The following is an 8167-nucleotide window of genomic DNA, read 5'->3' on the forward strand; positions in this document are numbered from 1 at the left end:
ACCATGAGCATCTATCCACTTCTCTATTTTTTTTTTATAAAACCATAATCGAATTGGTTTTCATTTTTATTTACTAGATGTTTGTAGATGTGGAAAAATGAGTTTCTAAGTTTTTGTTTGTAGATCTCAAAAACCTAAAGATTTGTTTTTGTTTTCATTTTGTATGTACATAAAATCGAGTTTGTTAGTTCATGATTCTAGGGTTCTCGATTTTGCAGATCTGGAAAAATATGGTCTTTTTCTTAAGATATAGAAAAATCAAAATTATAAAAATATCCTGTTCTTGAGTGTTCTTGTTCCAGTTTGAGTGTTCTGGAAAAATTGAGTGTTCATGTTTGAGCTTGTAGATCTGAAAAAAAAATTCAAGTGTTTATATTTACACTTGCAGATTTGAAAAAATCGATTGTTTTGTTCTTCAAATCTAAAAAATGTGTTTAGCCGGAGATAGTGGTGGCGATCGACAGCGGTGGTGGTTATATTTAACAGAGGGTAAGTATGTAAAAACCTGGAGGACGAACATGCAAACGAGCAGGGGGCTAGGTGGAATCCATCGTAAATGGCAGTAGCGGCAATGGTTTCCGGCAAAACAACACACACACACACACATAAAGTGAATGTAGGTAGAGTGATATTTTTAATTTTAAATATTAAAATAATAGGAAAGAAACCACAAAAATAACAAATACGTCATTACATGAGGAGAATGTGTGTAATGCCCCGACTCTCAGGTATTAATTTTATAGTTTTATGTTTCATATTGAAAGGTTTACTCGACGAGTTGGAGGCCCTGACTCGTCGAGTAGGAACGTGGTTGGCCGAGTGTTTAAGTGACCAACTCGCCGATTTGGAGGCATGACTTGACGAGTTGGAGCTGGAGGATGAAACCCTAATTTCTGGGTTTTTGCACTCTATTTAAAGGGTCATTAGCCTCCCTTGGCCTCCCTACAGCCCCTTGTGAGTCTAGAAACCCTAAATCGTCGCTTTCTTTTCATACTTGTGTGTTTTAAGCTTGGAAGGTGGACCTGGGTGAGAGGAGCGTGAAGATCAAGAAGTTTGAGGGAAGGAACGTGTGTGGATCTGAAGTCTACCCCAATTTAGCATCATTTAAAGGTATCAAGTCGTTACCTTGATCTCCTTCTAGCTAGATCCTTCTATATTTGAGTTTTAGGTCCATTTTAGCATGTTGGTGTTCATTTCGGGTGATGAACTAAGATCTGAAGTTGCAACTTTAGATCTAGGCTCATCTTGGTCCTTATAATCATAAAGTTTCAACATTTAGCATGTTAGTGCATTTTCCTTGCCTAGAATCTCTTCTTTAGCTTGATTTGAGTCATTATCACCTTGCATGTACGTAAAGTTTGCAACTTTACGTAAGAAGTATGCCTTAGGAGCTTAGATCTGCGTTATGGAGTTTTGGAATGGCTTAAAAATCATCTGAATGGAGAAAGGATTGAAGGGACTCGACGAGTTGCATGGTCGACTCGGCGAGTCCTATGAAGATTGTCGTGCAAGGATTTCTGCATGGACTCGGCGAGTCAGTTAGGGTTTTCCCGACATTTGGACATGCATGAACTCGGAGAGTTGCAGAGAAACTCGACGAGTCAACGGAGGATTTCACGACTTCTCGAGTTCAGGAAGGACTCGACGAGTCGGTGAACTACACTCGTCGAGTCAGGTCAACATAGACTATTGACCTTGACCATTGACTTGGACTTTGACCATGGGTTGACTAGTTGACTTATGGGGTATTTTGGTAAATTGGAAATTTATGAATATGGTCCTATGGTAAATATAGGTGGTGGAGTACGTGGTGGTGATTTGAGAGTTTGAGCTTATCACTTCAGTTCGACAGTTGTGAGGTGAGTTTTCCTCACTATACTCAAGGGTGTAAGGCACCAAGGGCGGCCCTTTTGGATTGTTATCCTGATATGCTATATGCTTGTGTATTTTACGATCTATTAGATCGGTATCCTGGTAGATAGGATGGTATATGTTGTTATGATCCGTTAGATCAATATCCTAGTAGATAGGGTGTTATATGCGGTTATGATCTGTTAGATCGGTTTGTTTGTCTATGGACTGTTATGTGGTTATCTGTTATATGTGCACATGTTTGATTGGTGGTTGAGGCTTATCTGCTTTGTGTGAAAGCTAATAGACCTGAGCATTCCAACCCGATGGTTGTGGGCCGTGAGTATTCCAGCCCGAGGATGATTAGACTCGTAGTATGTGGGCATTCCAACCTATTGGTTGTGGGCCTGGGGTATTCCGTCCCGAAAATGATTGGACTCATAGTATGTTGGCATTCCAACCGGATGGTTGAAGGCCTGGGGTATTCCAACCCGATGATTGACTGGACCCATAGTATAATGTTCGTGATTATATGTATATTGTTGTGTGTATGAGTATTTTGGGGGAACTCACTAAGTTTTGGGCTTACAATTTCAGTTTTGGTTTCAGGTACCTCAGATGATCGTGGGAAGATAAATACGTGATCGTACAACTCCTCACATTTTATGACTTTATTTCTGGGATGCTCTGATATGAAACTATTTTGAAAACAAATTGTAATGATTAATGGTTTTAAATGTTTTAAAAAGTTTTAAATTGGCTTGAATTTTATGGTTGTTATAATGTGACTAACTTAACTGGAGAAAGATAACGGAAGTTATGTCGATTAATCAACTCTGTATCGAAGTTTCAATTTTAGACAATTCGTACATGAAAAAAAAATGGTCCAAAACTACACTTTGAGGTAAACTACAATGATCAATTATGCAATTTATTCTAAAGTTATATATTAGGCCACGCAGTTTGAACATTTAATCTACTAATCTAATAGGCTAACCAATACTGCAATTTACTCTCAAGTTATCTACTAGGCCATGCTGCTTGAACATTTAATCTACTAATCTAATAGGCTAACATCTAACGGTCTAACCTACCAATCTAATAAGCTAATCCGTCGATTAATCCCTTCTTATTTATTATCCTCTTATTCAAAATTTACATGCAATAGTTAACTATTGAAATAATTTATTTTATAATTTAATTTATATGACATCTTAAAAAGGTAATTATATAATAAAAATTAGAACCTTGTCCTACCTAATAAATGAAGGTTTTTTTTGCCACTTGTCATCTTCTTATTCAATTTGTCACATGGCTTTTTCTTATTTTTTTAATTTTTCTTTTTTTTCCACTTGTCATTTTGTTATGTTTTCTATTTTCTTAAATTATAAATATTTATATTTATATTTTGTTTTCTATTTTCTTAAATTATAAATATTTATATTTATATTTGACTAAAGGTTTATCTATGAAATGTATGCATTCAAATAAACACGAGAATAAATGCTCTAGATTATAATCTTTCCAAAATAATACAATTTGGATTTCAATTTACCATTATGTGATTTCTGGTGTTTTTTCCATTTGATTAAATGCCACTATAAATATTATATTTAAGCCTAAATTTAAGAGTATGTTTTTTCTCTACGCCATTGAATATTTTCAAAAATTATGAAAGATATAATATATTTAAAAAAATTCCATGTTATCCCTTAAAATTTGGCCTCTAATTAGCTATTGACATTTAGCCCAGCGGTATCAGGTGGTGCCCTCCCTCTTTGAAGTCGAGGGTTCAAGTCCTGTCGTGGACATAAGTGAAATAGGTGTTGTTAGCTTAGGAGTAGATTAGATTTGCCGGTTCAAAAAAAAAATTAGCTATTGACAGCATAATATACGTAGTATATCTTCACCAAATCGACACCCATGACTATCAACACCACCACTTAGTGTCGTAGTCACCATTACCTTTACCACCACTCTGTGCCGCCGTCTATCTACAAATCCTAAAAGGGCCACCATCAACTACCATTCATGTGTCGATGCTTCTGTGTTACTGCTGCTTCTCCTTCTTTTCTCTTTTCATTAGCGATGGTGGTGTCGGTTTATGGTTGTGCCTTCGATTATGTATCAATTGCTCTTCTTCTTTTGATTTTTGTGTTATAGAAACCTCTTGTAGGAAATGTGTTTTATCGAAGCAAACTTTAATTTTTCAAATTCCTTGTGTTTCTGTCTGTGTGGTTTTGTAGTCCGGTGTCATGTTTCTTTTCCACGTCTCTTTTCATTAAGCTTTTATTTTTCAAATCCTTTTTTATTTCATCAGTTTTATGGCAGGTTTGAATGGACATGTTAAAATTACACGGATTTTTTTTAAAAAAAATCTTTTAAAAACTTATAAATGTGGATTTGTTTCATTTTCAGCTCGATTTTGTGTTTTTAATTTATTTGTTCGGTTGCAATCGGTAGGAGATGAGTTACATGAGATCAAATATGTTAACAGGGCTAAAATAGCATTAAGAGTTTTATATCGACCAATTTTTCTTCTTATATGTAGAATTAGCCTATTTGGAATTACCGAGTTAATCAATAGTTTAAGCCCAATGCGTGATTGAATGATTGTGTGTATCCGTGTGATTAATAACCTCTAGTGGTTTGATTGCTCATTCGTCTCTTATTAAAAGATTAATTTTTGAAGTTTTAATTGGCCTTGGACAAGGACTATATTATTTTATATATAATCTATAATTTTTATATAGTTAAATATAAAGTTATAGTTAATAATTGTTTGGTTAACCTATAAAACCATAACCAAATCGTTAGTTATCGTTTATCAAAAAATAAAAACCAAACCATCGATTTTGAAAATGGTTTTGTTATTATGATTCAGTTATATTGGTTAATTTGGTTTTGGTTTGGTTTTTGGTTATTATGTTCACCTCTATTAAAATGAGTAATGTTTATATTTTTATATTTAATTTTTTTAATCAACCCGTATAATATACGGGTCTCACACCCAGTTAGAAAATATATAAGAAATTTATACAAAATGAGAGTAGTCGGACGCGATGATGACAACTTTTTTCCTTCATGACTATATTCAAAATTCCTCCACTAAATGAAATCAAGCGTCATTTACCATTGTTGTAAAGAATCCTTATATTGTATCATCATTTCATTTATTATAAGAGAGAACATACTTGTAATATTCCATTTGTGATATTATTTTTTCTATCATGGTTACGATGCTTTTTTTTTTCTTTTATGCTTAACAGCTTAAGATTTTTTTTTCCTTTTTTTTTTTCTAATTTTTTCAGATGTAGCAACAAAAATTATGAATTACATTTAAGAGGTTAAAGTTTATTACACCATCCATGTATTATTCAATTTTCTTTTATGCTTAACAGCTTAAGATGCTTCTTTTTCTAATTTTTTCAGTTGTAGCAACAAAAATTATGACTTATATTTAAGAGGTTAAAGTTGGTTACACCATCAATGTATTATTCAACATCAAGTTATTATGGGTGCACCACAAACAAGATTTTGCGAGCAAATTTGAAGATTAGTTCATTTTGATAGAATTTTCCGATCTCGACCAAATCTTATGATTACGATCTTAAGAAATGTAAAAAAAATGTAAGATTCTGATTTTGATAACCTTGAATGAATGAATATAATATGAATCTCTTTATGATTTGTGGCGGTTGATTTGGTTTTTGTTTTTTTCAAAATTTCAAAAGCTTTTTTATCTTCATTTATTTTGCTTTGTAATTTTATGTTTGTAGTTTTAGATTTTCTTTTTCTCGGTATTTGTGTTTGTATTTAAGTTGAGACAAACTTGCAAAAATGGTTCGTGTAGTATGTCAAAAGTAGCATGTTTGGACCAAAAAAGTTTGGACTCGCATCAATGGTCCAATAGTTTGATTTTGTTGCGAATTTGGTCCAAAATGTTTTATACTTTTTATAATGATTGATTTTGCATTGATATTTTTCTTTCAATCATTTTATTACAGAAATCAAAAAAGTAAAAGAAAATACATCTCTCTCTCTCATAGTCATAATGTTTCTCCATACCATCTGATGAACCTAACAACCACCGGCGGAGGTGACGACGAGGAACTCCACCTATGATCTAATTCCTATACCACCATCCTTTATCTCTTGCTTCACACATCACCAGATATGTTTCGAAACCCTAGCACCGCCACCCTTCTCATTGGTCTCTTTTCTAAGCGTCAATGGCGACGAAGGGGTATGAAGGCAACGGTAGGGTTTGATTTCAGTGAAGAAAGATAATAATGGATCCGTAAACACAAAGAACAGAAGCGACGTGTTCGTTATAGGTCTAGAAAGACGATTCTGATGTTCGGAGAAGACGAATTAAAAATAGCAGAGCGTGATTCCGACGTCTGTCAGCAAGAAGGGCGGCGACATATATAAGGTTTTTGTAGATCTTGAACAATTCGAACGGATGTGTATGTATTCGTTTTCAGGTTCATCAATGTGGTTTACATCTCTATATTCGTGTCAATTTTTGGATTTTGTATATGAGAAGGCTAGAGTTTTACAAATCTGGTAATTAGTGCTTGTGATTTTACAAATCTTGTAATAAGGTGTTCTTGTGGGTTAACAAATCTTATTGTTATTCTTGCTTTAGAAATCTGATTGTTCATGTATTAGGTTTGATCTTCATATGTTTAAGAAAAATTGAGATTGGTTGTTGTATGTATATGTTTGTGTTGAAGTTGGTTTAAATCTTCCTCTAGTTCCCAGATCTTCATCTTGTTCATCTTGAGTTTGAGTTGTAGATCTAGAAAATTTTGTTTGAGTACAATAGATGGTAGTTACCGGTGGTGACTGGTGGTGCGATTTTGTTGATCGATGGTGGACTGGTGGTTGTAACATCCCGATATCAAGGTACTTCCAGTGTTGACCCTAATGTTTGAATAATATTACATCTTTGCCCTTGGTATTGAAAAAAAAAAGATTGCAAAATAGCCCATAATGGCAATATGATAATGTTGGCCATTGTGTTGTACGCTGAGCGTACGTTGTGTATGCTAGGCATACACCTCGTACGCGAGGCATATGTGAGGATCATGCAAACCCTAATTTTTAGGGTTTGGTTTATATTTAAAGCTCATTATAGCCTCATATCTCATTCTTATTCAGCCTCCCCCTGTGAGAATCGACCCCCAAGCAAACCCTAAGTGAAAGAGTGCATTCTTAATGCCTTTGGAGTGTTAGAAGTGTTCTTGAAGAAGAAGTGAGTCGTGGAAAGATCTTGAACTTTATGAAGCACCTTGCATCTGAGATTTCTCCTTGTGAGCAAGCTCCAGAAGGTAAAAAGTTTGCATCTTGATCACTCCATCTTGTAGATCTAGACATTTCAATTCTTTAAGTCATTTTTTTGTCCCAAAATGGTGATTCTTGAGCATGATATGTTCTTGACCCATTAAGTCGTCCTTTCAAACCTTAGGAAGGGTCTTGAGTCATAAAAATGTGGTCTTGATGGATGATATTGCTTCATGCATTCTTTAGAAGGTCTTAATGCATTAAGATATTGAGTTAAGCACTTAATGGAAATGCAAAGTCATAATGTTGGAAACTTTATGACTCGTAGTAGTATTTTGGCCTTGGATTTGAAAGATGGACGTAAGGGCTTGAGGCATTAAGCTCTTAATGAAGATTTGGGAAGTCTGGGTGTATACCATGCATAACCTGGAGTACGCAACGCGTACGTGGTCAACCATCCTGACTGCGGTCAAGACTTGAGTACGCCCAACGTACTTTCGAAGTACGCCCCACGTACGCGTTATGTGTCGCCTTGGTTGAGTTAACTCGACTAGGTTGACTCAGTTGACTTGTTAGTTTTGACCAAGTTAACCAAGGGTAATTTAGGAAATTGTGATTATTTTATTAATGGGAAATGTTTGGACAATTAGGACTTGGGTGGAGCCGGTATTCGGGGGTCAGAGTATTGATCAGTTTTCTTCGCCAGGCTGTGAGGTGAGTCTTCCTCCTTGTACTTACGGGTCGAAAAGGCACCAAGGCTGGCCTACTGGATTGTAGATCCTATTACATGATAGCATATTGTTATCTTGTAAAGATCTGTTAAATCGATATTATGGTATATAGGATGTTAGCATGCGGTAGCGATTTGTAAATTTGCATGTTTGTCTAATGTCTGGTTATATGTTTATTTCTTACGTTTATGTCGACATGTTATGGTTGGTTGGGTTGAGGCGTTCTTGCTTTGTGTTGAATGCTAAGATACCCAGGGGGTCCGAATAGACAGTAGGCCCTATGAGGCGGTCCAGTC

The sequence above is a fragment of the Lactuca serriola genome, chromosome 7 (assembly GCF_051521515.1).
Source record: "Lactuca serriola cultivar US96UC23 chromosome 7, Lser_US96UC23_V15, whole genome shotgun sequence".
Classification (NCBI taxonomy): domain Eukaryota; kingdom Viridiplantae; phylum Streptophyta; class Magnoliopsida; order Asterales; family Asteraceae; genus Lactuca; species Lactuca serriola.